Source organism: Camelus dromedarius, chromosome 16 (genome assembly GCF_036321535.1).
Source record: "Camelus dromedarius isolate mCamDro1 chromosome 16, mCamDro1.pat, whole genome shotgun sequence".
Lineage (NCBI taxonomy): Eukaryota > Metazoa > Chordata > Mammalia > Artiodactyla > Camelidae > Camelus > Camelus dromedarius.
The window spans coordinates 52,453,283-52,472,508 of NC_087451.1; the positions used below are offsets into that span (position 1 = coordinate 52,453,283).

The following is a 19,226-nucleotide window of genomic DNA, read 5'->3' on the forward strand; positions in this document are numbered from 1 at the left end:
CATTATGTGGATGTAGGAACTCCATATACTGCTGGTAAGACTGTAAGTTAGTAAGTATATTTTGGATAGGAGTTTGCCACATCTAATAAAGTTGAACATATGTATACGCAAGACTCAGTAATCCTACTTGTAACTACACATGCACTAGAACAGCAGTTCTCAAACTTCAGGTGCAGCAGGATCACCTGTTAAACAGACTGCTGGGGCCCCAGAGTTTTTGATTCAGAGGTTTGGAATGGGCCCCCAAATTTGCATTTCTAACAAGTTCCCAGGTGACTCTGATGTGCTGGTCCTGGAACATTTTGAAACCATTGCCCTAGAAAAACTACATGGGCACAAGCAGACACAGGCAAGGTCGTTCAATGTGGCATTGTTACAAACAAAAAATGCCATTAGGAGGGAAATAGGTAACTAAATTGGGTTATTTCCATATAATGAAAAACATTTCAGGATTTAAAATTAATGAACTAGATCTACAGCACCAAGGAGATGAGATCAAACACAATGCTAATGAAAAAAAAGTTTTGGAATGTCATGTGCAGTACATCATTTACGTAAATTTAAGGTTTATATATTATTTACAGATAAATGCATAGAGTACTAAGTGAAAAAAATCACTGACAAGCTATGTATCAGATTCATGACCGGAGAGCAAGAAAGAATAAAGCTGGGAAAAGAACATGAGACATTTCAAGTTGACCTCATATTTGTTTTAAAATTAGGATGACCTGAAGCCAGTATGACAATATAAATATCTATTAGTTTGAAATGACAACTATGTTAGTGTATACTATCCTTTGTACTGTTCTACTTTATTTTTAAAATATATTTTACTAATTGTAGGAAAAGTGTAAGGATGTACTTATTCCATTCTATCACACATTGTCTGGTTTATAGTATACAAGGGAGAAATTCTTTCCTGAACACCTGGTTTGCTTTCAGCTATGGACAGACAATATGAATCTTGTAATTGATCATGTTGCCCTCTCTGCTTGGCTACTTGGAGGCAAATCTGTGACCCAACTCTTGAAACTATAGGCTCATATACTCATTCTATATGCAAATATTCTATACAGACTCATATGATCATTCTATTATGGTTTTATTATTTTCTTAACATTGTTATTCACTGTTTTAATTCCCTCAATTGTTTATTTTACTTTTTGATATGTTAAGTATTTCTGGGAAGTGCCTCAAATCCTTTGTAGAAAGAGGTAAAAATAAATAAAAACAACAACAAAAATCACTCAACTCACACATTCACTGGCCACTTAAGTCATAAGCATGGAGGAAGATTAAGGATATAGTTGCACCCTCACAGAGTAATACCATGGGTATTACCAGAGCCCCCATTGGTTTTAAACATTACCCTACATGCATTTATAATTAAAGCATCCCGTGCAATCACAGATGAAGTTAACAATCTTATAAATATGATGTGCTATTTCACTTAAGCTAGCAAACTAAGCACTGTAACAGCATTTAGGCCTCCCTGGTTTGTGCAATTCAGGATTCCACGATAATATCAAGAAAAGAGCCCTGTGACTGAGGTGGGCTTGCATTTGATGGAAAACACATTCTCACAGAACTGTTTATTTGTCTAGTAGTGAGTAAATGTAGCTTAGGCAGTTTTACAAATCCCAGTTACCATTACTGCCAGGAGGCGCCAGAATGAAATTTCAAAATTCCTAATTAAAACTTCCTTTTGGGCAGGTTGGCAATGAAGATGTAAATTTTGCATGTTAGTTAGGAGCATAAAACTTGACTCTGCAGGTGTGAGGTGCAGGCTCAGCTCTACACTGATCGATCTTAAAATACTAATTTGAGTTTATTTTGAAGTTTAAAAAAATACTTCAAATTTACCCCACAATTAACAATTTAAGAATTCTCTAGGCCTAAGATATAACTTTGGTCTTAGTCATTCTCCCCTATCTTTTTTGCTTCTTACTTATTTTGTAGCCAAGTCTTTTTTTTTTTTTTTTAATAGTATCACCCACCTTTCAATTTTTTAAAAATGTCCAACCCAGCAGCCAGTAGAACTGGAGAATCAGCTTTAGACTCTGAGGAGCTCTAACCACACAACCTGCTGAGAGGGAAATTGAGTAGGATAGCACAAGTCTAATTAATTTCACTCATAGCAGGCACCATGGGCAAAGTGTTCATCAGCAAGGTAGCCTGGTGTTACATGAACTCTCCAGCACTTCATGCGAAATGCCACAGATGCCCAGCAGAAAAACAATTTCAGAAAAGAAGAGGTCTATTTTAGGGTCATGACTTGAGAACTTTGTAGGAGACAAGTAGCACCAAAATATACTGTTCCTGGCTTCAAACAAGATCATCCAAATTCTCTAATGAGAAATTTATTTTCCAAAGCTTAGCAAACTTCCCAGTCTGCTGACAACTGTGAGGCTGAACATATCTGTTACATACCACCATTTATTTCCCTAGTCACTCTTTTAAACCCTGACCTGTGAGGCTATATCTCCTCTGAGTCACACCAAGAAATATACTTCAAAGTATATGTCAACTGTAATACTGCTCAATTTCCAGCGAAGATAGTAGTATCAGTTATCAACTAATAGTAATCTCTAACAGAAAGCTTCACAGTAGATACTATGGGACCATGAAGCTGTTAATCATTTCTGACAAGAGATTCAAGTCCATCAATATGATTTCTAAGTAGAATATTAAACTTTGGAAAATAGACAGAAGTAAGAAAGAGAATGTACTAATACTGCCATGATGCAAAGATAATGCTTCCAATTGAAGCTACAGAATGTACTTCTTTTCTACCTTATTTTACACTTAGGAACACTTCCATTGACTCCAGTAGACTTTAAGGAGCTTCAACTATTCTTCCTTGTACTCCCTTACCACCTAGCACAGGCTGCCTAGAACAGGGCATTCAGCAAAAATACTTTGATGACTGAAACATTTATCCAGTTGCATTCAAGTGCTAAATGTATTAGATTTGCAAATGTAATGAAAATCATTCATTTGTTCTTTTGGATGAGTTACACACAAAGCCCAAAACTCCTAGCCTGGCACTCTCAAGTATCAGCTCTGGTAAAAGTGAATTTTTCATCCAGTTATCAAGTATATCTTCATTCTACAAGGGGAGAAAGACTGGTTATTACTTCTTTCATTCTGAAAACATAAATCAGTAATTTGAACTAACCTCTTACATAATCAAGATACTTTCAGGATAGAAGATGAATTCCCTGTATAATAGAGAGAAATGTCCCGATATTTTAAACTGCTGTATATGCAGACAGGCTAGAACACTCTCTGGAAAGGGTCATATAGACAGCTTGTGCATTTCTTTAATCTTTCTTTTATTCCTTATAAGCATTCCTCCATCTTTAATCTAATCTGTTCATACAGAGAATTAAAATAAAAAATCAACAACTGACACAGTCATATCACATATATGATATCAACAAGTCAGCCTTATATCCATCAAGTCTTTAAATTACAGGATAAAACTGTGGACATATCACATTGAACCATGAAATTGTCTTGTAGGCCAAAGACAGTCGAAAATAGGCAATTTATGTGGTTTAACATAGTACACACACATATACGAGCTATGGCTGGGAACATGGCTTCTTGCCAAAGAATGGTTTGCTAGGGACTTTTTAAAAGCCTATAACATTTTTTTCTCTTGGTTTAAAGCCTTGTACAGTTTCCAAGTAAGGAAAAATCCCAATGTTGTAACTATTTTAAACCTGAGAGACGTCTGCATTTTCCAAAACAGGAGATGCCAAAAAGGCTGTTGACAAAAGACAAAAAAAAAAAAAAAAAAAAAAAAAAAACCTATAGAAAGACTTAGGTATATCCACTTCTGAGAAACTTCCGTGACTTCAAAAGAGCGTTTGTATTTCTCCTGTTACAGTGTCCTTAATCATATACAGCCCAAGAGGTAACAACTTATTTCTCATTATCCCAAGGACAGATTATTACAGGTCATACTGACTTCCTCTGTTGCTAGGTTTGAATGACTTTTGAATATTTGTTATGGGTAAATTTTTTGCAGTTCCAGTCTAACAAAACACTAAGTGTATTTTTTTTTTTTTTAATTTAGAGACACTTCTGAAAATGAAACTAAGGGCAATCAAGAGCAACCTCAATGAGCAAAGGAAAGATTGGGGTATCTCATGTCCCTTGTCAGGTTCATGTTTGGTAAAATTTACAAGCTAAAGATGACTGCTTTTTTAAAAAATTGAGATATAACTGACATGTAACACTGTTATTTTTTTTTAAAAATTCTTTAACAGAGGAATTTAGAATTGAGTGAATCTAAAGATTAAGAAGAACAAAATCAACAGCCAAACAGAAAAATAGGCAAAGGACAGTCAATGGTTTACAGACATAGAAGTAGTAATTGTTCTTAAATATGTGAAAACAAGTTCAACTCTCATTCATAATAAGACAAATGCAAATTAAACCACATATTAATTCATCCAGTGAATTGGCAAAGATTAAAATGTTTGATAACACTTACCTAGGGTAAGGAGAACATTTCTGATTAGAGTATAAATTGTTATAAACTCCATGAAGGGAAATGCATATCAGAATGAATAAGAAATGCATACACCCTTTGAGCCAACAATTCCACGTCTAGAAATTTACCCTATGGATACATTTAATATGACAAATATAAGAGGTTTTCACTGTGGCACTATTTGTAATCAGGAAAAAACAATGGAAATAACCTAAAAGTCCATCAACAGAGTAAATTATGGTACAGACAATAATAAGAATCTATAAAAAAGGAAAGTGGAAGAGGCAAAAATATTTATTTCTATGTATATGTGCATGTCTAAAATATCTCTGTAAAGTTACACAAGACTCTAGGGACACTGGTTACTTCCAAGGAAGGAAACCGGGTACTTGGGTGGGAAAGAGAATTTCCATTGTGTTCCCTTTTGTACTTACTGAATTTTGAACCACATGAATATATTACCTTTTCAAATAATAAGTTAAAATATTTTAAAAGGAATTAGCAGCCTTCACAATTAATTTTTCTAAGTTATGAGATGGCTTATAAATCAGACCCCTATGAGAAGCCAGACAGGAATTCTTCAGTGGCTTCTACTGCTATCCAAATAAAATCAACTTTTGTCATGACTGCCAAAGAAAGCCTCAGTGCACCTCACTGACCTCATCTAACACCCTGCTCAATCACCACGTGTTAGTCACTCAGCCTTTAATTCTATCTGTTAAACACATCAGGCTCTTTCCTCAGCCTGGAAAGCTCCTTTTTCTCTCAGATATTTTCATAGCTGGCTCCTTCTTGTCATTTAGGTGTCCTATCAAGTGTAATTTCCTCAGAGAGGTCCTCCCTGACCACCTGATCTGAAGTAGTCTCCACTTTTAGCCTGACTCTTTTATCTCATTACTCTATTTTAATTTCTTTTTTATCACCACTAGTGAAATTATCTTGTTTTTATATTTTCACTTGTCTACTGTCTTCCCCACTAGAAGTTAAGCACAATGGGAAAACAGCATCCCCCTGTGCCTAAAATGGCATCATAATAGGCACTCAGTAAATATTTGTTCAATGAAATTGCTGTTGACTAACCAGACTCACTGTCTTTGGGGATCGTATTTTTCCTTTAATGAGCTCCAGTTAAAAGGTTAAAGTTTGGGAGTTGCTGAATGAATAACAGCTATAGGAAATTCAGGCATATTTTCAAAACAATAAAATATTTTAAAAAGAGAACTATCAGTTCATCTCCAATTTTAAAGAACTCATTTAATACATTCCAAAACTACATTCCTTTTTTGATTTAAAGAAAAAAAAAATCCAAGAAAAGCTGGGAGAAAAGAGAAACCTACAGGGCTAAATGGGAAGTTCCTGAACCCACAAGACAACAGTAATACAAGCACATCCTGGAAGTACCATTAGAGAGGCTAGACCTCTAAGTTATTTCAAGTCGAATGCTATATAATAAAATTCTCATACATTGATAAAAATGAGGCAGATCCTTAGCATTTACTTAGATTTGACCTATAATTTTCATATTTGACACAAGGTTTGATTCCCTTAAAATTGACACGTAGAGAAAAGATAATTAACATTAAATAGATACACATGTAAACATGTGTACAGATACAGATATAGAGACAGAGAGACAGACATACCTTTAAAACATGTCTAGACACATAACCAAGTTTTTTCTATACCAAGCGAAGATGTAGAACAAATTTTCTGCCATAGCTGAATGTTTATCTAATTAAGAGTTCAATTGTTCCTACTACTGTTGTATGTAAGGAAAACTTAGAAGAAACTACTACATAAAAGGAAAACTCAGAAACAAGTACAGTATTACATATGCACATCAGTACCTTTAAGATTTTCCCAGTTTACAGATTTCTTAGGCAGCACAGACTCTGAAATGATTGTAAGGATTAGATACGCTTTTGTACATAAAAAGGCTATTTTTTCCTCCTCCTCAATCTAAGTGTTATAACAGAGTTTTATAGAAATAGGCTGGCTAGTAAGCCAAAGTCAAAATGCAGATGAACAAGAAGGCACATGAAAGAATCTCAAGTTGTGGAAAGTAGAGGAATAAACAACAGAATGCTCCCACTGACTCCCAAAACTCAGCGTGTGCTGGCTGTTGACAGCCTTACTGCCCTTCTCTATAGGTTATAAATAACTTCAAAGTGTCCTTGTCCCCAGGGAGACCTTAGCAGCCAGCTCAAAGGTTAAAATATGGAATAGTTCTCATTCTGGATGGAACTTTTCTAATTAACAACAACAAAATACCAAAGAGCAGAAAAACTCCATGCCAATTTAAGTTAAGGGCTAGGGCATCATTCCCTCCCCCTAAAAACTAGCCATTATGTAAGAGTTGTTGATATGGACATATTAGCATAATTCTCTACCCCCAAAATATATCCAGGAAGAACACACTCTGCTCCAAACGTAGTCTGTCCTGGAAAAGGGTAGGTGTCACTCAACAGCCTTGAAGGACTAAATCTCCTTAGACCTTAAAAAGACTTATTGAGCTTTTGTTTTGCTTCTCAATTTAGGCACAAATGACATAACATCGAAGGAAAAAATTCCTGTCTCCACTTGGATGAAAGATCCTGCAGAATAAACCATGGCTGCAACAAGCACAGCTCTCACAAGGTCTGGGTTATTTTCATCAGGTGATGGGCTGCTGTTGTTAATTACTAATCCCCTGCTAGGAAAAAAATAAATCAACCAAACAAAGAAACAACCAAACTCCTCCAACCGCTTTAAAAAAAAAAAAAGGCAGATAGGGTTCATCAGGTTAAGCTTCTCCACACATCACTTTCAAAATCCATCATTGGGGGAAGTCTCAAATGGAACGACATGAATCCAAATCAGCAAACAAACCTGATTATAAAGGGGCTATTTCACTTCAAAGTGGATCTCAGTTCCAAAGGAAAACACCTTCAGAAATGAAGTTAGATAGGCAGAACCAAAAAATCAGCAACTTCTCTCTTTTCACAAATTATAATAATGTGTTGACTCCACTGAATGGCTTGAGCAAAAATCTCTAGGGCCACAAAGAGCAAACTTAGGAAAGATGAAGATTTTAGCACATCCCACATGTTATCAAAGATTTCTCCTCTAGGGTGAGAAAATTTATTCTAAAACAAGAGCTGGAACAGAATTTTAAAAAAGAAGAAGGAAGAGGAGGAGGAAGAGGGGAAAAAACCTTATGGCTACGAAGATCCTATTTATTATATAATTATATTCCCAAAGCTGTTTTGAGATTTGAGAGGTTATAGTTTTTCACCTTCTCCCCTCAACTACAACTATGAAGAATCTTATAAAATCTGAACAGTAAACAGATGAAAAGCTTGGCCATAATACAATTTAAGCATGTCCAATTTGCAAGGAATTCAAAAACAGAAGAGTCATTTCATGAAACAAATAGGGAGAAGTTGCATAACCCCACAGGGTCCTCTGGCCTTTACAGGAGCCAAACTCAGCACACAGTTCTCTTTGGTCATCGATGCTTTAGTCAAATCATGTAAAAATATTTCTTGTTTATACAATCTGGCTACAGAAAGGGCCAGAAAATGTATCAAAGAAGAAATTTTAAATTGGCCTTAGGGTATACAAGTTGGAATAAGTTCATTAACTTAGAAGCTGAAAAGACCCACCTCCTCCAGGGGATTTGGCCCACAACAAGGGTAGCCAATTCTCTTCGGCATTAACTACCATGTACTATCTAGCAGCACGTAGAATTCAGTGTTCTCTGGAGACACCTTTTGAGAGACACCTAGACTTCCCGCTAACTATGAAAGAGAGATCAAGGCACATGTATGCTTTAATCTTCTCCTTTAGGTATGGTGTAGAGAAATCTGATGACTGTTTACATGGACCCATATTCCTTACCTAGAAACCACCTGCAGAAAATAAATTCTCCCTTCTTTTAAAATTATTAAAAATAAGCTAATTTCTATGTTAATATTAAGGTTCCAACTATACTAAATGGAACAAAGGATGGGCCGGAAGTTCTTAGTTTTAAGTGTTCATTCCAAAATTCATGACGCAAGGAAAAAGTAAAACCACACAGGCAGACAAAACAGGGGAAAGTTAGCCAAGAATGTCTGTCTTAACACAACTTCCTGGCTCCTCATGATTTGTGTCAGGATATAAAAGATTAAAATGCAATAACACCTGTTTTACCCAATAAAACTGTGTAAAAACATACATAAGCATTTGAGGCAAGAATCTCATACCACAAAGCAAAACTTCTAAGATGCTAGACAGAATGATAGAAAGATTTACCTAAGTTACCCATAGACAGATGAGCTCAAGGTACATACACAAAGGTAATCTACTCAGAATCAAACTTCTTTTATATAAAGTAAAATGAAGCCCAGGAGTTGCTTTAAGGCATCTCCTTCAATAAACTATAATTTTGATTTCCCTGATTTCTAGGGAGAAAAATAATCTTACTCTAATCTAAGGTCTCCAGATCATGCATTAACAACCACTGCTTAAAATTTAAATCTCAACAACTTTTCTCCTCTCCTTCATTAGTGGAAAGCCTTATCCTATGTACAGTAGCCACCAGAGAAGATCTGAATAAATAATTATGGTCTGCTCCAGGACAGAATATTTAGAATAAAACCTGTTTTGAAATCATTTATGAAGAATGTTTCTTTAACACTGACTGTAATGCTCATTACTTTAAAAAAATTTGAAAAAACAACTTATATGCTTACCTTATAAGACTTCTAACTTTACATACTATTTGCACTGAAACGGAACAGTAGATTGCACTCAAGATGTGCATTTTTTAAAGTCATGGTAAATATTTCTATGCATTTCATTCCACTTCCGTCCTTATGATCTTAAACTATGTTTAAAATAAAACTATGTAAAAACTCACCAAGTCAGTAGGAAGACTCTAATTTGTCTTGTCTAACAGGAAATCTCTGTTGGAAATAGAGATGGTGAATCAGACTTAACTAGATTCTGAATCTCATACAAATCGTTACTTACTTTGGCCATTTCTGAAAAAGGGAAAATCTTACTAAAGCAGGTGATACATTTACTAGGATTTACTAGTCAAAATTACCATTCTTATATCTCATGTCTAGTTCTGGGTGCTCTATTTTTTAGTCATCTCTCAAAAAGACTGTATTTAGAAATTAAAGTCAGAAAAATTCAAGCTAATTCCTCTAATTAACTGACCTATGAGTACAGCAAAAATGAAATAAGTGGCCTGCCCTGTATCAACATTTACAAGAGGGGAGTGATCACTTTTGCCAGCTAATTCACAAAATGTTGAAAGAATTACTATAAAAATTTTATGTAAAATACCCTTTATAAAAAGTGCTCTGTGGATCAGTTACACCAAAGCAAGACACATTTAAACAAAGCCATGTATCCTATGGTTTTAATAAACAGCTGCTGCACTGAGATTGCTGTTGAAAACTGGTGAGATATTTTAGCTACCACCACCACCCTAAATAATCTACCGTAACCTACAAAGCGACTCAAAACAGAAAAGGGACAGGAGTGGTTGCATAGCTTCTAGGAGCATAACCTAGGCAGAAAACTGGTGCTATCTTCCCCTCTGTGGAAAAATGAGTTAAGCTTTTCCTGAAATTGTAAATGCTATCTTTAACTGGTACACTGGTTCTCTTATTTTGGTTAACCAAGTCTAGTTACTATCAGTAATGGAATGAGCCCTCGCCAAAAACTGTACTACAACCACCGACTCTAAAACAGGACAAAGTCTTGATCAGAAGACTTAGAGTGACAAGAGTCAGGTTGAATTCATTTAACAAATATTTACTGAACAGCAACTGTGTTTAAGGTTTTGGTATCTCGGTTAATTTGTTAGAATGAACACTTGTAGACCTAGTGGATTGGCAAAATTTAAAGAGTCTGACAATACTGATAAGGACTGGGAGGAACAGGGACACTTTCATACTGTCGGTAGGAGGACAAATTAGTACAGCCACTTTGGAAAACAGTTTATCATCTAATGAAGGTAAAGATCCAGCAATTTCACCCCCAAATATGGCCCAGGGAAACTCCTGCCCACATCCATTAGCACATAAACGAGAACATTCAGAGCAGCACTGCTCCTAACAGCCAAAAACATCATCGACAGTAGAATGGATGCACAAACTGTGGTATACTCATGATAGGATGCTACATGGCAACAAAATTAAACTACAGTCCTATTAACACAGATGAACTTTACAAACATATGGTTAGGTTCTGAAAGAAGACATAAAAGAACACATACAGTATCATTCCATTTAATGTATATAAAATACAAAAAAAGACAAAAGTTAGTTATATTAGTGTGCAATGAATCCTAGGTGGTAAAACCACAAAGGAAAGGAAACAATGATCAGAAATGTCAGATTAGTGATACCTCTGAGCTACAGTGTGGGTCAAGATCTAGAAGAGACAGCCAACACAGCATGCTGTTTCTGGGTGCTGGCAATGATACATTTCTAGGTCTCAGTGGTGGTTATCAAAGTACTTGCTTTTTATAATTAATCTTTAAACTATATAGGTATGTTTTGTGTATCTTTCTATAGGTTATATTTCATAATAAAAATGCATTAAAATAATACCACAATAAAATGCATATAATATCCAGTGAAATAACCCAACAGAGGATGTGTGTATGTGTATGTATGTATCTCCTCCAGCGCCTAAGGAAGAATACAGTGTCCTGCACAGAATGCACTGCTGGTTTTTCTTCCAAGACAATTCAGGATGAGAACTCAGTAATAAAGCAGAGCCACCCAGGAATAAATACCTATAGATAGGCTTTCTTATTATACTTCCTTTCTCTGAATTTAAATGCAATACCTAAGATGTGTATTTCCGGGAAGTTTTCAGTGCTGACACAAATGTTTAAATCTATGTATGACTATTCACCAGGAACCATTTGTTAATACTCAAATTACTATTAGAAGCAAACAAAAGCTCCTGAAAAAGCAAAGCCAAAATACAAGTATTTTGGGGTATTACCTTTTTAGTTTAATCATAGCCTCTGATGGAACCTCCAATGATTTTCCATCTCACTCAGAGTAAAAGCCAAAGTCCTTACAATAACTGAAAAGGCCCTGAACAATCTGGACCTCATTACCTCTCTCGCTCTCATCTCCAATTAGGTTCTCCTGAGCTCACCATGTGCCAGCCACACTGCCCTTCTTTGCTGTTGTTCCTCAGGCAGAACAGGCTCATTCCTGCCTCAGGGCTCGCACTCACCCTTTTCCCTACCGGGGTAACTCTCCCCCGGATACTCTCTTGGCGCACTCCCTCCTGCTGCTGGGCTCTCCCTAACAGTCATCATCTCTGTGAGGCCTTTCCTGACACCCTTAAACATGTCATCCTCTCCCGCCATAGCCACAAACCTATTCCTCCTTCATTACTTCATTTTTTTCTATAGTACATAAAGTCATCGACCATACTTTATTTGAAATATAAGCAGGCAGATTCTTGTCTGTTTTGTTGCTAGACCCAGACAGTGTCTGCCACACGGAAGGCCAGAAATAAATACCTATTTAATAAATGATTGAATTAATCTCCTTTTGGATTTCTGTCCTTGAAAGATTAGACAATAATTCTACACAATTGAAAAACACAAGGTTTCCCTTCTCTGACATCAAATTTATTAACAAAGTTTGTTTACTAACAAGTTTCAGATTTATGCTCTTATTAGTAATGAGTCACAGGTAAGACTTATAAAAATTGGTACAAAATAAATTATCTTTCCCCCTAACAAATGTGCAGTGCCTGTTTTAATGATGACAATGCTGGGAGAGCCCAGAGAGACATTCCAGAGAGACAAGAACTCTCCTGTAGTGCTCATGCGAGTATGCCATGACCACTGGGAGAATGACCCGACAAGATGCAGCAGGGAGACTGACTGACTGCTTCCTTTAGCTATACTTATCATTATTTTAAAGTTTTTAAGAATAAGCATGTTTTACTTTAAAGTCAGGTAAATGGGTGTTTTAAATAAAGAATTATGCAAACAAAATATAATTTTAAGAAAGTTCTTTATATTATACTCTGACTCCCACAGAAACAATAAAGTCTTCTGGTACAAATCCAGATGAAATATCCCAAGAAGGTAACTACAGTTAGAAGAAAAAATTATTTTTGACTTAGGAATTAACATTTTTTATAGCAGAGTTTCCAGAGTGGAAGGGAAAACAAAACTCCATGGTATTAGTGTTCTATATAAGAACATAATTTTATTCTAAAGGAAGATTTAAAATAGGAACATTTCTCCACAGCATAAAACATGGGCTTGATGTGATAAAGAGCAGGTAATGAACTCCATTCAAACTTAGTGATTACAACGCAAGGAAGATAATTCACTGAACAAACCTGCCTACCAGGTGATCTGACAGGTACTTCTGAGCAAACAGATAGAGCTTATACTTTTGGTGGACAATTCACCTACGTTAAAGCCAGAATAAGCCTATATCCAAAGTCTGGTTACTTGCCAACCACAATAACTTGTGATCTGAACTATAACCTAAGACAAACAAATCTGAGAGAAAATATACAAGCATATGATATTCTACAGTTATATTTATTACCAAGATTTCCATTTTAAGGTCTTATCAATTGTTTTTAAAAATACTTAGAACATAAATTCTTAAAGATAGTTGATACACTCAAGAAAGGACGTTCTACTCAGACACTTCAGCAGGTGGGTGTATTATTAGAGAAGAGTAACAGTTTTCCTTTTTAACACTTCAGCATTCCAAGTGCTCAAAGCTCTGAATAGGATCCACCTTTAAAGGGGAAAAAAAATATCCCTGGAACATAAAACTTAAAAATACACTCAACCTCACAATAATGACTAAAGTATAGTGGATTAAAGATTCCAGAAAAAAAATCATAAATGAAAACCATTGGTCATTGAAACATATGGTCCTTGAACAAAATTTATGTGCAATAATTCTAATCTAAGGTAAAGGCCTATACTTTTAAAATGTTTAATTTGGCTAAAAATGCTGCAAGAAATTCTTTTATAAATATCAGCTGTTTGGATCATGCTGAATTTATAAGGTAATACAAGAACTGCATGAACTGGATTGGTCACTAAATACTAATCTTACATTTAATGGGAGGAAGTATTCTAGGAGTTAAAAAGTAATAAAAGGGGGAGGGTATAGCTCAGTGGCAGAACACATGTTTAGCATGCACAAGGTCCTGGGTTCAATCCCCAGTACCTCCATATAAACAAACAAACAAACAAAAAACCAAATTATCTCCCTTCCCCTCTCCCTGAAAAAAGTAATAGAAGATAACTTATAAGGAAGAAAGGAAAAAGGTGAGTAGTTACTGACGTTTATAAAAAACAGCTATTGAATATGAGACAATAAAAATATAAAATACTAAACACAAAGGTTGCCAAATTTATCAGAGCCCAAAAAAGAATCCACTAGAAAAGAAAATTTCAGAGCCTCTGACCTTAGTAAAAGAAAACTGGCGTTCCAAGTTATGCAAGGTTTTCCTCAGCCCTCCCTCTCCCTCAAATGATGATTGTGAATACCAAAGTAGTGAACCAAATGGGAGAATTCAAATAAGATATTTAGGACAAAATCAAACCACCAAAGCAAAAACAAGGAATAAGAAGGAGGAGGAGTAAACTATAAGGGATATCTGTAAGGTGGCTGGTCACTGAAGTTTTGTCTGTAATGGCAAAAAAAAGGGGAACAATGTAAATATCCATCAAAGGAATTTGGGAAGACTGAAATATTTATACAGAGAAATAAAAAATAAAACAGCTAAAATGACGGACCTAGATCTATGTGTATCCAAATGGACAGATCCTGAAAAATGAAAATGAATGAAAAAAGTGACTGCCATAGAATTTATTTAATATATCCATACTCACACTCTGCACTGGATGCACACTAAATTCACAGCAGTAGGGTGTCTCTGGGGAGCGGAGGTGGGAAAAAGAACTGAGAAAGTGAATGGAGAGGACTTCAGCTAAAAGTGTCACAATCTCTACTTTTTGTTTGGCTTTCTTTCTTTCTTTCTTTTTTTTAAATTTTCAAAAACCTGAATTCAGAGGGAAAAGTACACTAGAAAAGCTCGAAAAGACATAAGAGCAACATTTTAAATACAATAATGTAGCCTGAATTAAACCAAAAAAAGCCAATGAAATCAGTCCAGATCTTCTCAGTAACAAAAAATCTAGCTCTTGGTGAAATATTTTCCCCAGTTGATGGGTGCTTAGCACAGGGGTTACTTAAGCAGAAGGAGTAAAGAGACAGACTTTGTATACTTCAGTAAGAAAGCACATTTTAAATAAAAATAATTCTTGTAACCCAGCTTATCTTCAGGGAGACTATAAATCCTCGAAAGGAACCATGTTTCCACAGAGCACCTTCTCTTTCTGCACCACCATCCACCTTCTAACCTCCCGAAAACTTGTCCTCCATCTTTCCCTAATTTTACTCATTCCCCTCCAAGGACCTCTTCAATCACCTCAAATTATAGTACCTAACTCAAAGACAGGGTTCTTTTTTGGAACTCAAGTCCAAAAAACTTGAGACTTGGAAACAATTTAAACGCTTTTTCTCCTCTTTCAAATCTGTTTTTCCTCCCTCTTGCTTTACATTTTCCAACCCCAACCTGTTTTTTCCCTCCCATTTTCTTGCTGACAACTGCTAGCAAGCCTCTGGCATGTTTACACTTTTCCTTTCTTAAGGGAAAGATACTCCAAGTAAGCCAAACAAAATCTCACTCCAAGGCCCAAAGATCAAATAAAAGGAAAAAAACTTTAAAGTAAAAAATACTAACCATATTTTGCTGCTTTTCATTTTGGCATTATGGCTAGGAATAAAGTTCTAACTACCAAATAAGAGCACAAAGCCAAACTTACTTGTACATTTTCTTATCCTTATGGCATTTACATTTATCTGGGGTCCTCTGTTTTACAAGTGGCTTTGGTTAAGAATTATAAGGTCACTGTGATAGATACTTAAAATGATGAAAAAGAAAAACTTACAACCAAGAATACTCTATACAGCAAGTCTCTTACTCAGATTTGAAGGAGAAATCAAAAGCTTTACAGATAAAAGCTAAAAGAATTCAGCATCACCAAACCAGCTTTACAACAAATGTTAAAGGAACTTCTCTAGTCATCAAACCATTAAGAAAAGAGAACAAAAAGAAAGAGGAGAGAAAAAAAAAAAGACCTACAAAAGATTGCTTTGGTAGTTCGGGGTCTTTTATGGTTCCATACAAATTTCGGAATTGTTTGTTCTAGTTCTGTGAAAAATATCGTGAGTATTTTGACAGGGGTTGCACTGGATCTGTAGATTGCTTTGGGTAGTACAGCCACTTTGACAATGTTGATTCTTCCAATCCAAGAGCACAAGATATCTTTCCATTTCTTTGTATCATCTTTGATTTTCTTCATCAGTGTTTTACAGTTTTCAGAGTATAGGTAACCTACTTGGTTAAGTTTATTTCTAGGCTTTTGATGCAATGGAAATGTTTACGCCAGTTATAATATCCTGGTTTTTGAAGTGAAAAAAAAAAAAAAGTAAATGAAGGGCCGCAAATGGCAAAATATCTTTCTTTCTTATGGATGAGTTGTATTCCATTACATACACTGCATCTTCTTTATCCATTCATCTACTGATGTGCACTTAGGATGCTTCCATATCTTGGCAATTATAAATAATGTTGCTGTTAATGGTAGGGTATATGTATCTTTCTGAATTAATTCCTATTTTGTGGTTGGCTTTATTCCTTTGATAACTATGGAAGTTCATAAAAAGCTAAAGCTCTAAACGTTCTTAGTAACAATGAACCATACATATATGTAAATTATAGAAATATGTGCAGTATATTGTATATATGTATTTACATGCAATATATTGTATATGTGCAGTCAAATTGTAACAATTCTACCTAATAAAACTGAAAAAAAATTTTTAAATTATAAGGCACTTAGAAAAGTTCTGTAGAGTTGAGTATATAGCCTAATGGAAGCCATAACCTCAAGTTTCACAGTGGAGATACAACTGGAGCACTCCCACCCCGGTTTTCCTTGTCTTCTTTAAAAGGACTTGTAAGGTCCTTTTGTGGTAAATGCTTTCAGCTATATAACCATTCCAGTATTCAATTCTTCAAAGTCTTCAAAGTGCTTTGACATTCATGATCTTATTTGGGATTTTTAACAGCTCTGTGAGGCATGCAGGGCAAGTATTTTACAAATAAGGAAAACAGAAGCTCAGAGGTTACAATCTATCATGGTCACAGGACTATTAAGGGGGCTGGGTTCAGAACTCAAGTGTTTCAACTTCTAATCCAATACTTTAATTCCTGCGACTAAGTGATTCTTAGATCAGATATGGTCTTCTATTCAACATCGAGGAACTGGAAAAATATCTGAGGATATATCTGTATACCCTAGTTTTCAATTTGATTTCATTTTCAAGTGGCAACTCTATTGAAAAGTATGCTCTACTGTTCTAACAAAATCTGAGCACCATTATTAATGAGATCTGGGCAAACTGTTGATAAACTCACTCCTACTTTCAACACTGGACCCTAGGAACAAATCATATGTCCTAATACTTTTTAAGTGACTTTCCATATTTTAACACCTCATCATCAGTAATTTATTAAAATAAAACGTCTACTGTTTTGACATGCCAGAGTAATTTTCTGGTCTGAGTTCACAAGAAACCAGTGTCTTTCCTCAGGAAATCTCTCCCTTTCTCCTTTTGCCACAAGCTTATAGAATTAAAAAGCACAATTTCTATCATTCCTTAATTATATTCGAGATGTCTAACATGACTAAAATACTAAATGGCACCATCTTCTACCCAGCTGCTCAAGCCAAAACCTTCTCTTTTCATATCCTATCTATCAGCAAGTCCTGTCAGCTGTCCTGCTTCCTAATATATTCCATATTTATCCATTTCTAATTTTATCCATTTCTGTGCAGTTTTCTCTCACCTGAACCAGTGTTAACTGGTTTCTAATTGATCTCACCCAGCTTCCTCTGTAGCACAATTTATTCACCACATAGCAGCCAAAATGAACTTTAAAAAAGTAAATCAGATTATGTCACTCTTCCATTTAACCACACTTAGAAATAAAATTCAGTCTCTTTTATCTGACTCTATACGGTCCTATAAAAGCTGGTTCATTATGCCAAATTCATCACCTACTCCTCTCCCACATCACTAACCTCACTGCAAACACACTGACCTTTCTGTAAATGACCCAAAGCCTGTATCCATCTCAGGACCTTTGTACTGTCTTCCCTCAGCCTGGAAGACCCTTCTTGTAGATATTCACTTTGCTTGCTTCTTCTTCTTTACATTTTAGCTCAAAAGTCACCTCTTTAGAAAAAGGCCTTCTATGATCACAGTCAAAAGTAGCAGGCCCATTCCTATCCCTTCCATGAATTTGTTTTGTGTGAATTAATCTTCTACACTGTCTCTAGTTTATATAGACTGATCACCTTCTGAATGCACGTATAGTATTGACATTCTGGTCTTGCAAATCTGAAAACCAGAACCTAGACAGTGGGGGCTCTGCTGAGATAATGCCCAGTTCAAAGTCAGAAGCAGTCCCCTGGTCTTTGCATCCAACAGAAACTCTATTAATAAACTTTCTTTTTCTTTTGGGTATAAAAATTTTTAACAAAGCCATCCTTAATCTTTGAAATTTTTCTTATTGTATCCATTTAGGCTTCTCTTTTTAAAAATTATAGTATCAAGCCTGCAGACTCTGTATTTTTTATTTGCCTGAAAGAAATCACTAGTTTTTCTGACCACTAAGCCTTACTCTCTGGTACACAGTTTATTTTCTATCAATTAAAGAAAACAAGTGATCATAATGGGACCGGGGAGCTAATCCGTTTTCTGAGATGGGAAATTGACTTACAAATAGAAAAATAAAAGGTAGACATAAGAGCACTTTGGAGATGGAGATGTAAATAAACCAAAAGTGGTAACAAATGCCTTATAGAGTGATAGTAAAAAGCAAGAAAATTTGCTAATACTACTTAATTCTTCAGGAGTAAAAGACTGAGGTGATCTGAGTAAAGTGAAGGGAGTTCTTTGATGTTAGCCTGAATACTCTTTGACAGCAAAGGACTTATACCCAGAGCATCCTATGTTGTGCCTAGCACACAGAAAGTGCTTCATAAACACCCAGTGAATAAAGGCATTAGCAAAATGTTCTAGACATATAAAAGGACTTAATGAACACCCAGTAAAATGATTTTGTTTTACAGATAAGGAAATTGAACCCCAAAGCAACTTAATGGCTTGCCCAATGTGATATATTACACATAGGCAGACAGGAGCAGGGCTAAAACCAGAATCCAGACTATTACAGTACCTCCTTATAGTTATGTTGGAAAAAGTATATGGTGGGCTCAAGAATTTCATTGCGGGTAAATGGAAGATAATGTACTGGTGAAAACAGTCAAACGATAATCACGGACGTTGAGTTCACTAATGATTTAGAATGCAAAAAAGACCTTGACGAAGCACTATAGTTACCCATTATGTAGAGTGCAACTGGACCAACCAAATTCCATTCATTTTCATAAAGGATGTTGGAAACAAACCAGAAAACACATGCCACATTGACATCCCCCAATCTAGCTTTCCAGTCTTACCTAATGCAGCTGCTCAAATTAAGTCAACTGTCAGGCTACGATTCCATTGCTCAGGATACCTTCACACCAGAATTA

The 19,226-nt window shown here is 35.6% G+C and overlaps 1 protein-coding gene across 3 annotated transcripts in view; it reads right to left on the reverse strand.

Moving 5' to 3' along the window:
- The window catches only part of SPOP (speckle type BTB/POZ protein), a 62,584-nt gene that overhangs the window by 20,795 nt on the left and 22,563 nt on the right, over positions 1 to 19,226 (reverse strand). For 2 of the 3 annotated variants that reach the window (XM_031469666.2, XM_031469664.2), the window contains exon 2: positions 9,387 to 9,432. The exons of the other annotated variant lie outside the window; for it this stretch is intronic. The gene's annotated coding sequence lies outside the window, so the exon portion shown is untranslated. The remainder of the gene's footprint in view (positions 1 to 9,386; positions 9,433 to 19,226) is intronic. 3 annotated transcript variants of the gene reach the window in all.